Consider the following 22,566-nt stretch of genomic DNA (forward strand, 5'->3'; position numbering starts at 1 on the left):
GTCAATCCAACAATAGCATACATCAAACTTTCCACTACACTAGCATAAAAACTTGAGACATGTACTAGCTTCAGACTATGGTGAAAGCACAAATGACAAACATCCATTTGCAGCACTGGGAGTATCTATAGGCTTAGCTGATGACATACCAAACCTGGTCAATATTTTCTGCGTATGGCCTTTTTGTGATAAAAAGAGCTTATTCTTATCTTTGTCCCTATAAATCTTTATATCCAAAATTTTCTGAGCAATACCTAAATCCTTCATATCAAACTCAATACCGAGAAGATTCTTCAATTTCAGAATGTCAGACTTGGACTTTGCAGCTATGAGCATATCGTCTATATATAAAAGTAGATAAATCATCGAACCATCATCAACTTTGTTGTGATACACAAAACAATCATACAGACTCCTATTATAGTCAAGTCCAACCATATAGCTATCAAATCATTTGTACCACTACCTTAAAGATTGCTATAACCTATACAAAGATTTCTTCAACTTGCAAATATAATCTTCTTTACCTGGACGCTAGAACCCATCTGGCTGGGTCATATAAATCTCTTCCTCCAACTCTCCATGTAAGAAAATTGTCTTCACATCTAGTTGCTCAAGTTCCAAATCCTGATGTGCTACTATAACTAGTAACACTCTGATAGAATTATGTCTGACTATTGGTGAGAAGATCTCATTATAATCAACTTCTTCCCTCTATGTGAACCCTCTAGCAACAACTCGAGCTTTATATTTAATTCCCTCTAAAGGTGATATTCCATCCTTTTTCTTGAAGACCCATTTACAAGTGACAATTGTTCTCTCCTTAGGATGTTTAACTAACTCCCAAGTCTTATTTTTGTCAAGAGATTCCATTTTATCCCCCATAGTAGCAACCATTGAGCAGACTCACTACATGACACCGCTTCTCTATAGGTGGATGGCTCATGAGGATCCACCTCTTTAGCAACCTGCAGCACAAAAGTAACCATATCTTTAAAACCATACCTCACAGGAGGTCCAACACCAACTCTTCTAGCTCTATCACGAGCTATACTCGGTTGATCTACTGGTGAGCTTGAATTCTCAGGTAAAACAACTTCTAATGTTTCGAGCACATTAGTTTCTGGTTGCACATCATTTTTTGTAGTAACATGTTTATCTTTTCCACCTTGGTGTTGTAATTCACAACTGAAGTGAATTGCATCTCCACCTGTTTATCAACACTACTACTTTCTCCCACATCAGTAGGCATCACAAAAGGCTTCACAGTTGAGTTAACATAGAATTTTCATCAAATATCACATTCCTACTAAGTATAACTCTATTCTTAGAAGGTGACAAGACTCTATATCCCTTAACTCCGTCCCCAAAACCTATAAATATACTCTTTTTAGCTCTCGGTTCTAATTTATCCTAATTAACATGATAGTAGACAGTACAACAAAAAACTTTTAATAAAGAATAATCTGCAGGCTTACCAGACCACACCTCATAAGGTGTTTTACAATCAATAACTATGTGAGGTTCACGATTAATCAGATAACATGATGTATTTACTGCTTCTGCCCAAAACCTTCTGGCCAACCCTGCATTAGTGAGCATGCATTTTGCTCTCTCCAACAACGTGTGATTCATATGTTCTACAACCCCATTTTGCTGTGGAGTATCCCTGACAGTGTAATGGCAAACAATCCCCTCAACTTTACATAACTCATTAAATTCAGCTCCACATAATTCCAATCCGTTATAAGCTCGCAACCTTTTGATCTTCTTCCTAGTTTGATTTTCAATCAATATCTTCCACTGCTCGAAATTCTTGAAGGCTTCACTTTTTTGTTTCATCATAAAAACCTAAGTCATTCTTGAGTAATCATCAATTATAGACATAAAATACCTACTACCTCTAATAGATTCAACTTTGTAAGGTCCCCAACAGTTTGAATGAATATAATCAAGTGTCCCTTTTGTACGATGAACACCTCTTGGAAACTTGCTACAATGAAGCTTCCCAAATATACAATGTTCACAGAATTCAAAATCCCACACCTTGTGCCCACATACAAGATCCTTTTTTTTTTTTTTTTTTATAGAACTTGTATCCCTTTTTTCACTCATATGACCAAGTCTCATATGCCATAACTTAGTTATATCATCCTTGTGAACGACAGACGATACAACAGTAGCATAACCTGTTATTGTGGAACCTGATAGGAAATATAGTGTTCCATGTTTTATGCCTTTCAGAACTACCTCAGAACCCTTATAGACATATATTGCACCACCTTTACCTTTAAAATTGTAACCCTTGCTATCGAGTACACTAAAGATATAAAACTCTTTGTCATTAATGAAACATGCCTAACCTCGTTTAAAGTGTAGAAGACACCATTTGTGTTCGTATCTTGACTGAGTCGATTCCAACTATCTTGCATACAACACCATTAGCGATGCTAACATTCCCTTCGTCTATTTGTTGATATGTTGAGAACCCCTCTCTATTTGGGCACATATGATAAGATGCCCCAGAATAAAGAACCCACACATCATCAGAATGTGAATGTTCATTCACAACTAAAGTTAGATCTCCTTTAGAATTGATCTCGACTTCTTTAGGATCAATCTCAACTTGTGCAACAGAGGCGGATGCTTCCTTTTTGTCACTCTTTTCCTTCTTTTCCTGATACCTTTTTATCTTAGAACATTTAGTTTTCCAATGCCCTTTTGAAAGACTTATTATTTTGGTTTTACAATAGTGATAGACATCATCTGACCTAGAACCCATTGACTTTGAAAGACTTATTATTTTGGTTCGACTTCTGCTAACCAGAATTTCTATGTCCCTTGCTCCCTGTAGCGGCTAACCCAGATGCCTGACTTTTGTACCTGAATTTTCTGCAATCTAACGGTCCTCTCTCATAAGCAACATGGACTTTGTATCTTATAAGGTCAAAGTTTCTTTCCCTCCAATATACGAGTCAACAAAAGTCTCAAACGGGGGCAAAGACAACAAAATTAGGGCAGCATCCTCATCATCAACCTTAACCTCTACATTACACAGATCTAATAAGATTTTATTTAATTGATCAAGATTGTCCTGTGATACGTACCTTCCTACATATGTAGATGTTACAAATGTCTCTTCATAAACAACTTTTTGGTTAAAGATTTCTTCATGTAAAGACTTTTCAACATCAACCAAAAACCAACGACAGTTTCTTCATCTACGACCTCGATAATGACGTCATCAGCCAAACATAGCATGATCGTCGAATGAGCCTTCTTCTCAAGTGTCTGCTATTCTTCATCAACCATGACAGCTTTCTTTGGTTTACAAGTTAGTGGCGTCCACAACCTCTACTACTTTAGCAGGGATCGCATCTTAATCTGCCATAAACCAAAACTATTCCTCCTGATAAATTTGTCGATTTTTACATTCACGCTATACATCTTCAATTGTTAAACAAATGCAAATTTTTTTTTTTAAAAAAAAGAAGCCTAACAAGGCTCTAATACCAGTTTGTTACATAATCGGCAATTAAAGAATATAAAACACGTAAAAAGTATCAACACACAGCTTGGTTCACTAACGGTGTCTTAGCTACGTCCATGGGGCAGAAGGAGAATGATATTATTAGAGAGAATATTTTCTGAATATACCAAAATGGCACGTCTAAGGATTAAAGAGTTTATATAGCGCACTACTCTATGCCCTAGGGTCATAATCGTAAATAATTAAAACTAAATAAATATGGTAAATTCAAATTATGAATAGGTTTCAGGGGCCCCCGTATTTGGTTGTTCGGAGCGCCAACAAACAAATTCAAGGCATTCTAACAATCCGAGCAATAGAAGAAGACTTGTACACTATCTGAAAGGTGTCCAAATTTCAAATGTCATTGTAAATTCAACGATTTTGCCTAGTTTGTCTTCTTTGAAGGAAGAGTGCAACCAACTACATGTTGGTGTGGTTGAAACGATGCCAAACCTTAAATTAAGGATTTACCTTATTTTGTTGAGATCTAAATATTGAATGAGGGATTGGGGTTGAACCATGGATAAAACATTCGACATCATAACCAATAATGAAGTTAAAAAGTTGGTTCCTCCATAGTAAATAATTAAAATTAATAAGTTTAATGGAGAGGGGTTGAGTAAGAGGGGAAAGGAGTTTGCCTGGGGTTGGAGCTGGAACTAAGGTTGAGGGAATGAGGGAAGGTTTTTAGGGAAAGACAAGAGAAATATTTTAATAGGGGCATATAAAGCAAGGTTGATTTGTTTGAAACTAATGAGTATTAGAGTTTATTTGAAGATTTTGAAAATGAGGAAGACCAAATTGATTGTCAGGTGTGGTAATTGGTAGAGTGAGAAGAGATGTTTGCTTATGAGATATAATAGGAGGATTTCAAATATGTACAATTGATGTTGGCAAGAAAGGTGGTAGGGTTGCAATGAGCAAGCTCTTGGATACGAGTCCTTCCTTTGATGAAGACCTCGAAGAAGAAGATGCCACAAAGAGAATATGAGTCTAAGTTATGATACCATATAATAGTAAAATAACTAAAATAGTAATAACGATGCTCCCAAATACTAGGCAAAATTTCCCCATTATATAAAAGATAATAGAGACACATGTGTCCAAAAATAATTGAGTACAAGATATAACATCAACAACAAACTAAAATAGTCACATGTACAGGTGTATGATTGGTCTGACAACCCTAAAGGAGATTGAATAGAGTTTATTCAAATTAATTATTAAAAAATCTCTAAGTGGGCCTAATTAAACAAATTAACAAAGTTTTTGCTAACAAGTAATTTAAACAATGGCATAAACAAATTGACCTCAAAATAACCAATAAAGTGTTGGGATGTATGCCCTGAAGCCTCGTAGTTAATATGTTATTTGAAATAATGGTTGGTTATTTTATTAATGCAATTATACATTAAAGAAAGATTCAAGTTATTTTATGAAACTTGAACAGTATGTGGTAGCCACTACGGATACGACTCACTTTATAATTGTTACCTAAATAGTCTGTAGTATATAGATAAGGTTGGGTGCCTTATCCTGGCGAGTGGTGACACTACGTATATGACTCACTTTGTAATTGTTACAAAAGTTGTAAAGCGTTACAAACGATTGATCCTAATCGTTCATGTGGAGACATGTGAGTAAGGATATCATATACAAAAAGTTTGTATAAGACCGAACCGAAAAATGATTAATCTCTCTTTATAATATCGTTGACTGAAGTGATTTCATAGGATGACCACAGGTGACTTGACCTTAATCCTGAGTGAGTTATGAACTTCTATCTATGAGGACAGTCCTTTGATCTATATGGGTGAGAGTGCCTAGATTCAACAACTCAATATGTCTACCATTTTGAGGATTTGTCCGAGTAGGGAGTTGGGTACATAGTTACACAAGATGAAATTCACTCATTCTCATCTTTAGGGTAAATAAATGAATTGCTTCCTTAAGTGACTCCGGATCTTGAAAAATTGGACCCTTCCTCTCACTGGCTGGAGAGGGTTTTGTTTATGGTAGGTGTTGAGGTTGATGTCCTAAATCTCTTAGGGTTCTATAGTTTGTAATTGTAATGTACAAACATTTTACTTATGTATTAAAATATGTGATGTTTTATTTCAAAATTAGTTGCATTAGCCACAAACCAATAACTTAACATCCAAGGTTATCTTTGTAGCTTAAACATATATTAGAGGCATATAGGTGGATCATGTTCAAATGATAACCTAAATGGTCTGTAGTAGATGGTTAAGGTTGGATACCTTATCCTGGTGATACTACGAGTATGGCCCACTTTGAAGATGTTACAATTGTTGTAAAGTGCTACAAATGATCTGATCCTGATCATCCATGTGGAAATATGTGAGCAGAGATACTCTATACAAAGAAGTTTGTATAAGACCGGACCACAAATTTTTTAGTCTCATTATATAACGTCATTCATAATAGAGACTTTTATTTCACCAGAATGACCATAGGTAACATATCCTGAATCCTGAGTGAGTTGTGAACTCCTGTCTATGAAAACGGTCCTTTGATTTGTATGGGTGAGAGTAACCAGATCGCCAACTCAACAAGCTTACCATTTTGGAGATTTGTTTGATTAGGGAGTTGGGAATACAGCTACACAAGAAAGAATTTACTCCTTCTCCAATGTTAGGGCGAATAGATAAATTATTCCCTTAAGGGCTGATTCCGGGGCTTGAACAATGTGGTACCACATCCTCTCCTGGCTCGAGAGAGGTTTGATCATAGATTGAATATGATTTATAATTCATTAGAGGGATCAATGGTACTTAAGGAGTTAGATGTAACTATAGGGGGAAAATGGTAATTTTTGGCCCAGCTGTACTTATAAGCAATTTGTGAAGGGTCATCATACTGTTGACTGATTATATCCAATGGACACATAAATATCTCTATAGTGCGAAGAGTGCAGCTGTCGGTCTTTAGTGGAGTGCCCGACAGTTAATGGATGGTGAATAATTTGATTAAAGGAGTTTAATTAATTATTCACGTACGATTGAAACTTCAAGCTACATGTCTATGAGATCCCCTCTATAGCTCAACAGAAATTAATGAGAATCAATATTTGGATTAATTTGAATTGTTCAAATAAATTAATTGAGGAAGTTAATTGTATGTGATATAATTAATTTAATCTAATTATATATAATATAATTACTGTTCGCACGAGATTTCATGAGAAATTTGTTTTGTGGAACTTGAATTTTGTATTTTTAGTAATTTTTTGGAAAGTAAGTACAATCTCTAATACATAGTATTTTGATGCTTTCAAAATAAACTATAACCTTTAAGCTAGATAATCTTCTTGAACGATCGGCCTTTGGGCTTGTTGATTTCTTGGATGGTCGGCCTTTGGGCTTGTTGATCTTCTTGGATGATCGACTTTTGGGCTTGATGATATTCTTGGATGATCGGCCTTTGGGCTCGTTGATCTTCTTGGACGATCCGCCTTTGGGCTTGTTGATCTTCTTGGACGATCGGCCTTCGGCTTGTTGCTCTTCTTGGATGATCGGCCTTTGGGCTTGTTGATCTTCTTGGAGGATTAGTGTTCGCACGAGGCTTCTGGAGAAACTTGTTTCGTGGAGTTGAACTTTTGATGTGGATGTTGATGTTGATTTAATGCGATGTGGTTCGATCTCTAGTACTTGATCCTCTGATTCTCTCTCGGTTGAATGTGTACGCTTGATGTATAGAAGCAGGGCGTGTGGATGTTCTTGAGCTTTGAGTCTTGGAAGAATCCTTGTATCTTCAAAGGATTTCAGTCTTCAATCGTGTTCAGAATGCTTGTATCTTTTTTAGCTGGAAGAACGCTCGTATCTTCAAAGGACTTCAGTCTTCAAGCGTGTTCAGAATTCTTGTATCTTTTTCAACCTTCAGAATGCTTGTATCTTCAAAGAACTTCAGTTTTCAAGGTGGTCAGAATGCTTGTATCTTCAAAGGACTTTAGTTTTCAAGAGTGGTTAGAATGTTTGTATCTTCAAAGGACTTCATTCTTCAAGCATGGTCAGCTTTAGGAGTCAAGGAGTCTTTTGATTGTAGAGAATTCCCTATAAGTTCACAGATGGGCTTGAACTTGATTGATCTATGGGCTTGGCCTTTGGGCTCAATTAGTTGGACTTGGGCTTGGTTGGTCCATGGGTCTGACCTTTGGGCCCAATTAATCAGATTTAGGCTTGATTTGACATTTGAGTCAAATTCAACCTATTTTAGGGCTTAGTTGGACTTTGACCCAAATAATAATATCAAATTGGGCCAAATTAATCTTACATGATTCAACGGTCATGATAAAACCACGTGGCGTCATCGAAATTTGTCTTCAACCTTGAGACATATGTCAACTTCTAATTGGACCCAAATTTAATGATTTAGAATTTTGTCATTAATTTAGTAAATGACGTGGCAACTTGTGATTGGTCCAAAAATTTCTCATTCAACAAATGCCCCTTTCGAGATTTATGCACATATTTGGGTGGATCAATCTCGAAAAATATAAAGTTGGAATCAAAATCCAAATATATTTGTTCTGAATTTGACCTCAATTGATGTGTCAGTCAAACGATGAATTTAGTATATAAGTTTAACTTGAATTTGGGATCAAATTTGAGATATGGCCAAATTTACGAAAAATTTTGAGCTTTGTCCCAATTTAATTTGATTTGGATTTAAAATAAAATTTGGGATAAGCCTAAATTTTAATAAAAGATCAATTGAGATTTTTTTCTTTTCCACAATTTTTTTTTATTGAAGATTAAAAAAAAAACACTCAAGATTAGACAACTTGAATTTGGAATAAAATTCGGAATATGACCAAATTTTACTTTGATATTTTACCCCAATTTGATTTGGATTTAAGATAAAATTTAGGACATGCCCAAATTTTAATAAAAAATCAATTGAGATTTTTCCTTATTCGCAATTTATTTTGATTGAAGATAAAAACTCAACAGGATACTTGATTTGGAATATGACCAAATTTTAATTTGAGATTTGAGGATAAAAGTCTGATGATTTAGTTTTGCGATAAAATTTGAAATATACCTAAATTTTAATTTGAGATTTTATTTACAATTTAATAACAATTTGATTTTCAATAAAATTTGGAATATGTCCAAATCTTAGTTCAAGATAATCTAAGGAAAAAATCTAATAAAATCAAATTAAATAGGGAATTTGTTTAATTTATTTTTTTTTTTATTTTAATTTGAAATTAGGATAGAATCAATTTAGGAAATCTAATAAAAAATCTAATATTTTGAATCAAATCTTTATTTGATTTGAATTTCTTAATTTGTTATGTAATCTAGTAACTTCTATAAATAGGACCCTAAACCCTCCATTATCCCCATCCCCTCTCTTCTTCTACACTTTCCTTTCTCTCATTTTTCTCTTCTTCTTTCAACGTTTTCTTTCTTCTTCTTTTTTTTTCTCTTTTTTTCCTTCTTTTTTTTTTCCACCCTTTTTTTCTTTTTCTTTTTCTTTTTTCCTTTCAATTTTCCTTCCTTTTTCTTTCTTTCTTTTCTTTTCTTTTTCTTTTCCTTTTTTTTTTCTTCCTTTTGATCTTTTCTGTTTCGTTTTTTTTTAACTTCCTTTTTTTTCTCTTCCAAGTGAAGCCGCACTTGAATTTTGGAGATGAAGCGAAGTCGCATTTAAATTTTGGAGATGAAGCGAAGCCGCACTTGACTTTTGAAGATGAAGAGAAGCCGCACTTGACTTTTGGAGATAAGCGAAGCCGCACTTGACTTGTGGAGATGAAGTGAAGCCATGCCAGACTTGTGGAGATAAGCGAAGCCATACCTTGACTTGTGAAGATGAAGCGAAGTTGCACCTTAACTTGTGATGTTGAAGCGAAGCCACGCCTTGACTTGTGAAGATGAAGTGAAGTCGCGCCATACGAAGGAGATGAAGGGAGTTACGCCATACTATGGAGATAAAGTGAGCCACGCTAGACTTTGGAGGTGAATCGAGCCACGCCAGACTTTGGAGGTGAAGCGAGCCACGCCAGACTTTGGAGGTGAAGCGAGCCACGCCAGACTTTGGAGGTGAAGCGAGCCACGCCAGACTTGGATATGAAGTGAGCCACATCAGACTTTGGAGATGAAGACATTTGAAGATGGAGTCGAGCCATGCACACCAACCATGAACTTGAAGATGTAGTGGAGTCACGCACATCGACCTTGAACTTAAAGATGGAGCGGAGCCAAACACATTGACCTTAAACTTGAAGATGGAAGTGGAACCATGCACACCAATCTTAAACTTAAAGATGGAAGCAAAGCCATGAACATCGATCTTGAACTTGAAGATGGAAGCGGGGCCATGCACGCCAATCTTGAACTTGAAGATGGAACAACATCGATGGAGCCTCTAAACTTGAAGATGGAGAAGCATCAACGAGACCTTCGCGTTTGAGTTTGACAAAGCATCGACAAATCCTCCCTATTTGAGTTTGACGAAGCATCGACGAATCTTCTACACTTGAGCTTGAAGAATCGGTGAATCCTCCACATTTGAGCTTAAAGCATCGGTGAATCCTCCAAACTTAAGTTTCATGTAATATCAATGAATCTTCACATTAAGCTCAACTTCGCGAATTTGAGCATGAAGATGGCATTGGAAAGCCCTCAAACTTGAGCATAAAGATGAAGCATCGATGAAGCCTCTAAACTTGAAGATGGAGGAGCATCGATGAAGCCTCTAAACTTGAAGATGGAGGAGCGTCCAAGTTTGATTTTAAAGAGGAAGCGAAGCGCATTCCAAGTGTGTGCCTTTTATTTACTATGCTAGTTTCTTACGAGGGATGAACATCTTCAATCCATTGTGTTGCCCCCAATAGGGATGAACATCTTCAATCTGGAGTGTCATTCTTTAACTAGGATGATCAACATCAATCTTGTAGTATCATCCTTTAGTGGTTGTGGTACCTTTTTTGATGAACTAAACTTAAATTTCTTTAAGTTCCCTTCGTAAACTACGTCATGATTTGATCCCTTTCTTTAAGGGTACGAAGGGAACTTAAAGAAAGGGATCAAATCATGACGTAGTTCAAGTTTTTTTTAATTGGACTGAATTTGAAGTTTCTTTCAAGCTGCCTACATACCCTTTCATAATGATAGGGATCAAGTCATAATGTAGTTCAAAAAAAAAAAATTATGCGGAACTGAACTTAAATTTCTTTAAGTTGCCTACGTACCCTTTATAATGACAGCGATCAAGTTGTAACATAGTTCATACAAAGATTTTTATTTTTGGGGGGGCCGTTCACATTTTAAGCTCATGGGGGCTAGAAGCATCATGCAGTTTAGGCTCTTGCGATGAGGATCTTCTTCATTTAAACTTCAGAAGCTCTTATTTCATCATGGTTTTGATCATCCTCTTCATTTTTAGTATTCGTCAATATGATGAGTTTTGGCTTCACTATCAAGGAACCTCCTGTACTTATGTCAACAGAAAATTTCCTCTTCATGCGTGAAGAGACACGACTGTGAATCTTTTCGTCGTTGTTTTCTTCATGGAATGATGTTGCCTTCAAGATTTTCATCCTTCCTTTATATTGATCGCTTGTTGTCTTGAGACGATCAAAAGCAAATACTGAAGGTCGGTCTTTCTTTGATATGGATATACTTAGCCTTTTGAAAGCTGAAGTTCGAGTAGAAGTAGTTGTTGGACATTGGTCTTCTTCTTTTATCGTGGCCATACTCAATCTTTGAAAGACTGAAGATCGAGCACTTGAAGGCTTAATACGATCAAAGATAGATGTTCTTTGCTTCATTTCTTTTGATTCATTGACTTATTTGACAGTCATATGATTATTGTCGACCTTCACTATGCCGACAGTGTGACATGCAATAACTTCTGATACTTTTTCTGGATGATTATTGAGAAAGTTTCTTGGGAGAAATTCTACGGAAGTTGCCGGCCGTCAAAATTGAGGGAAGTCATTGTCTTCTTTCTTAGCAGACTTAGGCTTCCGTGTCATCTTTTTACCTTTCTTTTATGAGTCTTGTTCCTTCTTCTATAGTGTCAATAGGAACGCAACTCGTTTTGGGTGGAGTTTGGTTGTCTTCTTTTTTGATGAGTCACAACTATCCACCCTTCGTTGTCATCTTCAACAAGCTCATCTTTCTTTTTGGAATTTGCTGTTTGAACCTCTTGCTGGAACCAAACAACTATATGCTCGAAGGCTTCGAACTGGATTAGGCTTTGTCTTTGAGCATGGGACACAGACAATGTTGGAACACTTGAAGTCGCCGCTACTGTAGCGTGATTTGTCTGAGCTACTTCATCCAAATCTAGCTCAATATTCTTTTCACAAGCCAACTTTAGAATTTGTTTCTTCAGCACGAAGCACCTTTCAACTGGGTGACTAACGACCCGATGATACTTGCAGTAGTTAGGATCATCTATTTTTCCTTCTTGTTCCGACCGCTTGCATTCCGGCAACTGAATAAGTTGCTTCTCTATTAGTTGCTCCAACATATCTGCCATATTAGAGTCAGGGAATGGATAAACCTTCTCTTGTCTTTCTTTAAGAGTTGGACGACGTTTCTCGCCCTTATTGTGCCTTCTTTCAAATTTTGTTTGTTTTCCTTTGGAGGAAAATTTCAGCGGGGTCACATGAATGACCATAGATTCTTTTGTGGCACTATCAATGATCTTTTCAATGCCCTTGGCTTCATTGTTGTATTTTCTCCCTTCAGGGACTAGGAAATCTTTAGTTCCCCTATTGGCGATGCTTAGCTTCATATCATGAGCGCGTGTTGCTAGCTCCTTAAACGTACGAGGTTTTATCCCTTTTAGGATATAAAGAAGCTCCCAATGCATGTCTTGAGTGCACATCTCCATTGCAGATAATTCAGTGAGTCTATCTTTGCAATCCAGACTTAAAACTCTCCATCGGTTGATGTAATCGATGACTATCTCTCCCTTCCACTGTTTGGTATTCGTTAGCTCCATCATGCTAACAGTGCGTCTTGTACTGTTGAAGCGGTTCATGAACTCTCTTTCTAGTTGTTCCCAACCGTCAATCACTTTTGGCTCCAAATCAGTATACCAATCAAAAGCATTTCCTTTCAAGATACGGACGAACTGCTTGACTAGCTGGTCTCCTCTGGTTCCTGCATTTTCGCAGGTATCAATGAAGTGTGCAACATGTTGTTTTGGATTGCCCTTTACATCAAACTTTGGAGGTTGATACCCAGCTAGCATTCTTAGGTTGTCGATTCTCTTGGTGTATGGATTAGAGTACATAAAGGAAGTTTGAAACGGTCCTCCATACTGAGCTCTTATGGAGTTTGTGATCATATCGTGGAGCTGTTGAACTGACAAGGAGGCAATAGAGGTGGATTGTGGTGGCTGACTTTCCTGCAAGACAGTCTTTCCTTTGTCATTGGCTTTTGTATCTGAAGATTGACTTAACTTAGCAGTATCTCGAGCCTATATCTGATCTCTTAAAGCAGCGATTTCATGATCTCGCTCCTTTACAGCCTTCATTAGGAGATTTATCTTTATTTCCATCTCTGCCATGGTCGACTCAGTCGTTACGTCAGTCATCATGACAGACACTACATCAAAATGTGATTCTTTCTCTGATAGATCAGCAGCAGAAGCATAGTTTTCAAACAAGGGATTTTCTCTGATGACGATCCCACCTTTAGGAAATTCTGTCAGTTGGTCCTAGATTTCCTCTGTGGTGACAGAGCTTATGTAAGTGTTGCTTGCAACGGTAGCTTTGGATGCAACATTCTTTGGTGCCATTTGTAGATTTGTTGACTCGGATGAAAAAAGAGAGATGAAAGGTAGAAAGGTCCCACTGGGCGTGTCAATTTGTTCACACGAGATTTCAAGGAAAATTTATTTCGTGGAACTTGAATTTTGTATTTGTATTAATTTTGTGGAAAGTGGGTACAATATCTAATACATAGTATTTTGATGCTTTCAAAATAAATTATAATCTTTAAGCTGGTTGATCTTCTTGAACGATCGGCCTTTGGGCTTGTTGATCTTCTTGGATGATCGGCCTTTGGGCTTGTTGATCTTCTTCAATGATCGACTTTTGGGCTTCATGATATTCTTGGATAATCGACCTTGGGCTTGTTGATCTTCTTGGACGATCGACCTTTGGGCTTGTTGATCATCTTGGACGATCAGCCTTTGAGCTTGTTGATCTTCTTGGATGATCGGCCTTTGGGCTTGTTGCTTTTCCTGGATGATCGGCCTTCGGTCTTATTGATCTTCTTGGAGGATTAGTGTTCGCACGAGGCTTCTGGAGAAACCTGTTTCGTGGAGTTGAACTTGAGTTGGTGTTGATGTTGATGTTGATTTAATGCGATGTGGTTCGATCTCTAGTACTTGATCCTCTGATTCTCTCTTGGTTGAATGTGTATGCTTGATGTATAGAAGCAGGGCGTGTGGATGTTCTTGAGCTTCGAGTCTTGGAAGAATCCTTGTATCTTCAAAGGATTTCAGACTTCAATCGTGTTCAGAATGCTTGTATCTTTTTTAGCTGGAAGAATGCTCGTATCTTCAAAGGACTTCAGTCTTCAAGCGTGTTCAGAATGCTTGTATCTTTTTCAGCCTTCAAAATGCTTGTATCTTCAAAGGACTTTAGTCTTCAAGGTGGTCAGAATGCTTGTATCTTCAAAGGACTTTAGTTTTCAAGCGTGGTCAGAATACTTGTATCTTCAAAGGACTTCAGTCTTCAAGTGTGGTCAGCTTCGGGAGTCAATGAGTCTTTTGGTTGTAAAGAATTCCCTATAAGCTCTTAGAGTATAGAATTGTTGACCTCTCCAAATGAGGAGAGTTTCTCTATTTATAGTGTTCACAGGTGGGCTTGGGCTTGATTGACCCACTGGCTTGGCCTTTGGGCCCAATTAGTTGGACTTGGGCTTGGTTGGTTCATGGGTCTGGCCTTTGGGCCCAATTAATCGGATTTAGGCCTGATTTGATATTTGAGTCAAATTCAACCTATTTTTGGGCTTAGTTGGACTTTGACCCAGATAATAATATCAAATTGGGCCAAATTAATCTTATCTGATTCAACGGTCATGATAAAACCACGTGGCGTCATCGAAATTTGTCTTCAACCTGAGACATATGTCAACTTCTAATTGGACCCAAATTTAATGATTTAGTATTTCATCACTAATTTAGTAAATGACGTGGAAACTTGTGATTGATCCAAAATTTCTCATTCAACAATTACTATAATGTATTTGATACATTATAATAAAAAAGTTTTTTTGAGAGAAAATATGTAACATCCTGATTTTTTTAAGGAAAATTTAAGTTAATTATCTCAAATTGCTGAGTTTTTGTTTCCTAATCTTTGGAATTTGGAAACAAATTGTGTTACAGTTGAAGAAGTTGTATTGGTTAATGTGGATTCTTTGAGTATGAGTTTTAAATTAATTGGAAGGAATAATTGAATTATTTGTATAAGAAATTTTGAGTTTTTGTGAAATTTGAAAGGGAAAAGAGGAAATTGTGGTTTTAAGATTTTACCCTCATTAATTTTGGAACTTGGATCCAAAATTTAAGTAAAGAATTAGGAAAAGATAATTGGGTTTGTTGGAAACGGCAGGGCCCTCAGAACGACGAACTGTAAACCGTCAAGGCACGACGGTCAAGCGAAGAGCAAAGCCTGCAAAATAGAAACTCGTTATAGGTTGACTCACAGAGCTCGCTCTCTTTAAGACGTTTCGCGGCTCTGCCCAAGTGTGCAAGTAAATCTGAAAATTGCCACATCGTCCCGAAGATAAAACAGCCAAATGAAAATCGATCGGAAATGCACCGTTACCGATCAGAACGTACACCCTTTCTAAACTCACTACTCGGACAACTAAAATGGAAAAGGAGAGGAAAATGAAGTGGGTGATGACGGAAAATTAGTTATCAATTACTATGACGACTAAAATTAGGTGAACGCAATATGCGATACATGTTCTTAATGTATGCGTTGATTATCATACGTCGTGCATTGGAATGAACTATGCATTAACAAATGTATGCGATGACCGTGCGTTCCTGTCACAAGTTTTCTTGCCCTCACGTCATGTATAACGCGAACGCAAGTTTCTCGGGTGATCTGAGGTCGAATTCAGGGACTTGTAGTTAAATGTATGTGGTAATGTGCATGCGGCGGTTGAATAAAAGAATGATGGAGGGGTTTCTATGCTAACACTACTCCTACTTCTAACTAACAGACAATGCAATGAGAAGTATGAATGAGAGGTAGAGACACGACAACTGTTGACGCGAAGTAAATGGATGGAAAATTGATAAAATGCAGAGATGTCTTTACTGCAACACTGCTTGACTGAGAGGGCAACCTCAGCCAACGCAAGCTATGCGATCATGCTACACAAACTTGAGCCTAATTCTAGGACGCATGCGATGATATGAGTAAGTGTCGAGAAGCCTATGCCTAAACCTCCATAACCCGCTCACATGCTCTCGCCACATGAGCGTGATAGCCGCATACCACCACCATATCCTACTTCCTGGACGCATGCAATATCCTCTCCATAGGGTGCATATGCTGTGTGATAGAAAATGGAGCTTATTCCTAAGTTCCCCATTCTTGCTTATGCGTTCCAATCCGCTCTCTCGAGTCTTAGATTTGGGTTTTAGACTACTCTCTCAAGTATGCCTAAATGATGAATGATGCGCTCATAAGACAAGGCAAGGAAGCTCAGATACTCTAATTGTGCAGAAAATCGGTATCAGATACGGATACATCCAGATACGTGTCTGATACATGATTTGAAGTATCTAATTTTTTTATTTTTATTTTTCAGATACACGTATCTGCTTCCAGATACTTAAAATGGATACGTGGGTCAATTTTTTGTTTCAAATTTAAGCCCAACCTACAACCCATTTTATTTTAGTGCAGGTTTAGGAGTGATTTTAAAATCATCAAAAATCACTCGAAAACACAATTTTAATTACTCAGAATTAATTTAATTTTCAATTTTACACTTTTAAATGCAATGTACATAACATCAAAATTAGTTTTGAAGAATTAAACATGTTTCACGGTGATTTTGAAAATGAAAAAAGTGATTTCAACCATTTTAAAATTACTTCCAAACATAAAAGTCCACTTAAATTGAGCAATCCAAAACAAAATAAATTAAAAATGATAAAACATAAAAATAATTAAATCTTCATTCTTCCCTTTTCATTATTCACATCTCCTTCATCCTCAACTTCATTATTCAATCTTCATCTTCTACTTCTTTCCTATTGTCTACTCTAGTCACTCAACAATCACTCAACGTTACTGGATTTTTTTTCAAGTTTTCACTCTCTTCTTGAATCTATTATAATCTAACTTAAAATATGTATTATAGCAACTAATTAGACAGTATATATATATATATATATACACGTAGCTTCAATGTATCGCCGTATCATATCGTATCCGTATCATATATCTGTATCTGTGTCTGTGCTTCTTAGAGACAAGGTAACTGCATAAACTTGGCTGACATAAGATTATTCCTATCTCTAGTGAATACTTGCTTACATTGCTTAATACGACCAACCACTTACCCTCCCGGGTAGTTAGTTGTTGCTGACTTTACTCATAGACAAGTGTTGCATCCGCCTATAGATAGGCGTTGCTACAGCTTCGCACTAAGCAAATAAGGTTTTCTCACACACTCACGCAACGTACACCTCTCGATGGTTTACTACATGCTTCATATCTCTATTCCACATGACTAAGTATGCGATACTCTAGTAATCTCAAAATGATGCAATGAAAGTTAAGGATGCTAAGTAAAGAAAATAGAGATGGAATCGAAGGAAACACATAAATGCATTGAACACATAATGTATTAATTCCTTAATCACAAAATGTAATACAATACAATATAAGAAAAGGAGAGAAAATGAAATGACCAGCTGAAAGCAATGTCTTGCTTCAAGTAGATGTGTGTCAAGGCTGCCAGTGGTGCCATGGATGTGTGGTCAAGCTGACTCACTCGAGATTTAACTCCGGTCGAAGGCTCCAGTCGTCACTCGGAATGGAGGAAGTAGATGAAGAACTCTCAAGCGTTCTTCTCACGCATTTGTCTGGATCACAGGGATAACCCTGGATGATTTGAACTTCTACTCATCGGCTTCTATATATAGAGCTTGGATCACCGACATCATTAATGGACTGCTCTGATTCTGACATTTGCGGCGCGTTAGTCCTTTTCTAAATCTCTGCTGCTAATGGCGTGGTAGGTGAAATGTCAACATCATCTTTTGATTTTCCCGAGATATGCGTTGATGTGTTCATTCTACCAACCTTGTGTTGATCCCTCTATTATACGTTACCGTGTAGCCACGATCGTGCAGTGACTGTATTCACTTAATACCGCAACTTCGACACGATGACTGCAATCGCTTGACGATTGCAACTCATATGCAATGGACACATGCGGCTGATTACCGCAACACCCATGCGTTGATCGAATGTGTTTGCCTTTGCGATTGAGAGTTTCTCCGCATGCGGTCGTCTATGCAGTAGTCCGGCTTCCGCGTTTGCATCCACTTCTTGCGTTAGCTACAAAAATAGACAATTAAACGCATAATAATGTGTTAGCCAAGATTCTCAATGTTGAACGCCGCAAGCTCATTTTCTCATCAATTCCTAATATAATTGCCGCATATTCTACTTAACAGCCCTCGTAATTCTAAATAAAAGGCCTAAGATGACATGCATTTCTGCATGTCATCAGTGGGGAATTAAGAAAATGAATTATGTGTGTTACGAACTGCTGAAGGCCTGCGCGTGTGAGATATCCACCGAACCCACATTGGTCTATCTCCTCACTCCCTCCAAAACATGGATACCCCTTGGGGCCCAAACCCAAAACACAAGGGTTAAGTACATAAAGGAGACTTCCAACACCAAATTTTCCAATGTGGGATTCTCCAACCAAAAAAGTTGGTTCCCTCTTTGTTTTGAAAGTTAAATTTTCACCCAACAATCCCCCACTTGGAAATTTGAACAAAAAGAAAAGAGAGAAAATATTTTCATCGAGCAGTTTCAATCTATACAATACTGTGCATAAGCAAATGTGTCTTACGACTTGAACATTTACATAGTGTAGAAGATTCAGAATATAGTAGAGTAACTCTTGGTTTTGAACTCTATATCTAACAGCATCTCACATAGAGTGTAGTACGAAAGCCCATGCTTTTAAGGCCTAGCACATGAATCCTGGTTTAGTGAATGCTCTAGAGAGTTTGCCTAAAAACTCCGTAGGAAGCGGCCCTCACTTCCACATTCACATAGGTGAGTTTATCAAGGGTACTCCTGTAGCTGGGTACCCCACTTGTCATCAAGTATAGACCTCATTAAGAACTGAGTTAAACCTTTCTTACACTTTAGGATATCATGCTCAGAATTTAAGTCATAGGAATAGAACTCTGTGTTTGGTTTAGCATGATTCACTATATGTCACTCGTGATCAATTATTACCCGTTGAATCTGTTTCTTGGGATCTTCAGTCTACAGGTTGGGTTTTCCTCACTGTGATTCATTTTTCAATAGGCATGAGTACCATCCTTTCTGAGGTTCTGAAAACCTTTTCTTTAGCCAGTCCTTTCGTCAAAGGATCTGCCAAATTTTCATCAGTTCATATGTGATCCACTCTACTGCATCAGTAGTGAGAAACTCTCTAATGGTACTGTGCTTATAATGTATTTGACGTTTCTTTCCATTGTAGTAACGGTTCTGCACTTTTGCGATTGCTGCAGTATTATCGCAATGGATCAATATGGTTGGTACCGGCTTTTCCCATAAGGGAATCTCTGATAGCAGACTTCTAAGCCAGCCTACTTCTTCACTAGTTGTCGCTAGTGCTATCATTTTTTACTTCATCGTAGATTGGGCTAAAATAGTCTGTTTCTTGGACTTCCAAGAGAAAGCTCCGCCAGCTATATTAAAGATATAGCCACTTGTAGCCTTTGAATCATCCGAAAGAGAGTTCCAATCAGCATCGTTGAACCCTTCCAGGACAGCGGGAAACTTTTGATAATGTAATCCTAGGTTTTGGTTTTCTTTAAGTATCTCATGACCCTTTCTATAGCATTCTAATGCTCTTTAGTAGGTCTGCTTGTAAACCTGCAAAGTAGTCTTACAGCATAAGCTATGTCAGGCCTAGTGTAATCAGCAAAGTATCTAAGACTACCTATGATGCTCGCATACTCAGATTGATTAACATTGTCACCAGTGTTCTTGAACAACTTGACACTAGGGTCATAAGGAGTACAGGCTGTTTACACTCAAAGTAATTATATTTCTTTAGAATTTTTTCTATATAGTGAGATTGATCTAAAGAAATTCTCTTTTCAGACCTATTTACTTTCATGCCTAAGATTACACTAGCTTCTCCTAAGTCTTTCATGTTAAAGTTCGCACTCAATATTGCTTTTACATCATTTATGACGTGCAAGTTCGACCCAAAGATCAATAAATCATCTACATAAAGACACAAGATAGTGCAGATGTTATTATCAAACTTATGGTAGATGCATTTGTCACTTTCATTGACCTAAACTTTTAGATAGGATAAGGTTGTCAAATTTTTCATGCCATTGCTTAGGAGTTTGTTTTAGTCCATAGAGAGATTTTTCTAATTTACACACCTTATTTTCTTGACCATGGACAACAAAACCCTCAGGTTGTTCCATTAAATCTCTTCTTCAAGTTCATCGTTTAGGAAAGCGGTTTTTACATCCATCTAATGTATTACAAGGTTATAAAGGGTAGCGAGAGAGAACAGGACACGGATAGAGGTAATTCTAGTGACAGGGTAGAAGGTGTCAAAGAAATATACGGTTTCTCTCTGTCTAAAGCCCTTCGCTACTAACCTGGCTTTAAATTTGTCGACAGTCCCATCAGGTCTAAGTTTCCACCTTAAGATCCATTTGCACCCTATTGCCTTACATCCTAGGGGTAGATCTACTAAGTGCCAAGTCCTATTTCACTCAAGTGAGTCTATCTCATCATTTATGGCTTCTTGCCATAGGTTGGCATCTACTGAGGACAGGGCAGCTCTTAAATCTTTAGGGACTTCTTCTACATTGAAGGTCAGGAAGTCATTTCCGAAATCTTTGGCGATTCTAGCTCTTTTGCTTCTTCTAGGTTCTGCGTCAGTTTCCTTTCTAAGGTTAGGACTTCTAACTAAGGTTATACCACTTGAACCAGAGCCCCACTATTCCTTGATTTAAAAGGAATCCTATCTTCAAAGAAGTCGGCATCATTTGACTCAATGATCACTTAGTTCACTAGATCATAGAACCTGTAGGTTTTACTATTTAAGGCATAACCTATAAAGACACACTCGTAAGCTCTATTAGCCAACTTTCTCTTTTTTGGGTCAGGAATCCTTACAAAGGCTAGACAACCCCATGTTCTAAAGTAGGACAAGTTTGGTTTCTTATTCATGAGAATTTCGTAAGGTGAAATTTTATTTTTAGATTTCGGAATTCTATTTAGGACATAACACACGGTAAGGATGATTTCACCTCACCAATAAGACACGACTCCTGAACTAAGTAAAATAGCAACTATTAGCTCAGCTAAGTTCTATTTTTCCTTTTGGCTTTTCATTCATTTCAGGAGAATAAGGTGCGGTCTTTTCATGTATTATTCCATGTGAGTTAAAGAATTCATTAAAAATTTTCGAGTCGTACTCGGTTCCCCTATCACTACGAAGTCTTTTAACTTTTCTATTAAACTGATTCTCTATTTCATAAACAAAAAGTTTGAAGGCATCAAAAGCATCACTTTTGTTTTTCAACAGGTATACAAAAGTAAAATCAGAGCAGTCGCCAATAAAAGTAATGAAATATCTTTCACTATTCCTAGTCAATATGCCATCAAATTCACAGACATCAAAATGAATCAAATATAGAGGCTCAGAATTCCTAAGTGCAGATTTATGCGGAGTTTTAGTAATTTTAGCCTGACTACAATACTCGTATTTGTCAAAATCATTCGTGGATAACTTAGGTACCATTTCCAGCCTAATAATGTTACTAATTAAATTCCTATTCACATGACAGAGTCTAGCATGCCAAATATTCATAGAACACAGCATATACATAGAAGATTTCATTTTCTTAAGGTCTAGATTTAATTTGAGCATTCTCTCAGTTGCATACCCTTTCCCTAAAAATACATTATTTTTGGTAAGGGTCTGCCCCTATAGTTTGAGTAAACCTGGCTTTGTTGAGGAGATAGCCTGAAACCAAATTCTTTCATATCTCCGGAGTGTGCAGAACGTTCTTCAACGTGAGGGTCTTCCCAGAGGTAAACTTCAGTTCCACCTCGTCGGTTCTAGCAACTTTCGTGGAGTGGTGATCTCCCAACAGAATATTCTTATCCTTAGTTTCAGTATAAGTTTTAAATAGACTAAGGTCATGACAGACATGGCGCGTCGCGCCAGTGTCTATCTACCACTCTTCACAACCACTTATCACATTTACTTCTATGATCATGGCGACTAACGGTTCTTCTGTCAGGTTCATCTGACCAGCAGGACGATGCCTGTTCCTAAAGTTCCTAGCCATGTGCCTAGGTTTATTATAATTAAAGCAGAGGAACTGTACCGTTTCTCCTAAAGGGAGCTTATATTTTTTCTGTTGGTTCTGGTTGCTGAAGTCACGGTTCTGACCTTTCTTCTTTGTCCCCTTAGGTTTTTTGTCAGGTTTTACCACGGCAGAGGCGGGTTTCCTCAATACTGCGTTCACCTCCTCCCTCTGGTCCAGTTTTCGGGTTTTCTCCTCGATCCTTAGTCGAGTTATAAGACTCTTCAAGGAGAACTTCTTAGTCTTATGCCTCAAAGTGTCTTAAAATCCTTCCACAAGGGGGGCAGTTTATCAATAATAACAACAACTTGGAATTGTTCGTCTAGAGGCATACCTTCAGTAATTGTCTTGTGGGCGATCTTCTGGAGTTCATGGGATTGGGCCTCCACAGATTGTCATCTGTCATCTGGAAC

At 37.4% G+C, this 22,566-nt stretch overlaps 1 pseudogene; it reads right to left on the bottom strand.

Annotated features, from left to right (window-relative positions):
* Nucleotides 1-836: 836 nt before the first annotated feature.
* Nucleotides 837-19,427, bottom strand: LOC150036894 (uncharacterized; annotated as a pseudogene).
* Nucleotides 19,428-22,566: the final 3,139 nt, after the last annotated feature.

Source organism: Benincasa hispida, chromosome 4 (assembly GCF_027475165.1).
Source record: "Benincasa hispida cultivar pf3 chromosome 4, pf3_genome.v1.1, whole genome shotgun sequence".
Classification (NCBI taxonomy): Eukaryota; Viridiplantae; Streptophyta; class Magnoliopsida; order Cucurbitales; family Cucurbitaceae; genus Benincasa; species Benincasa hispida.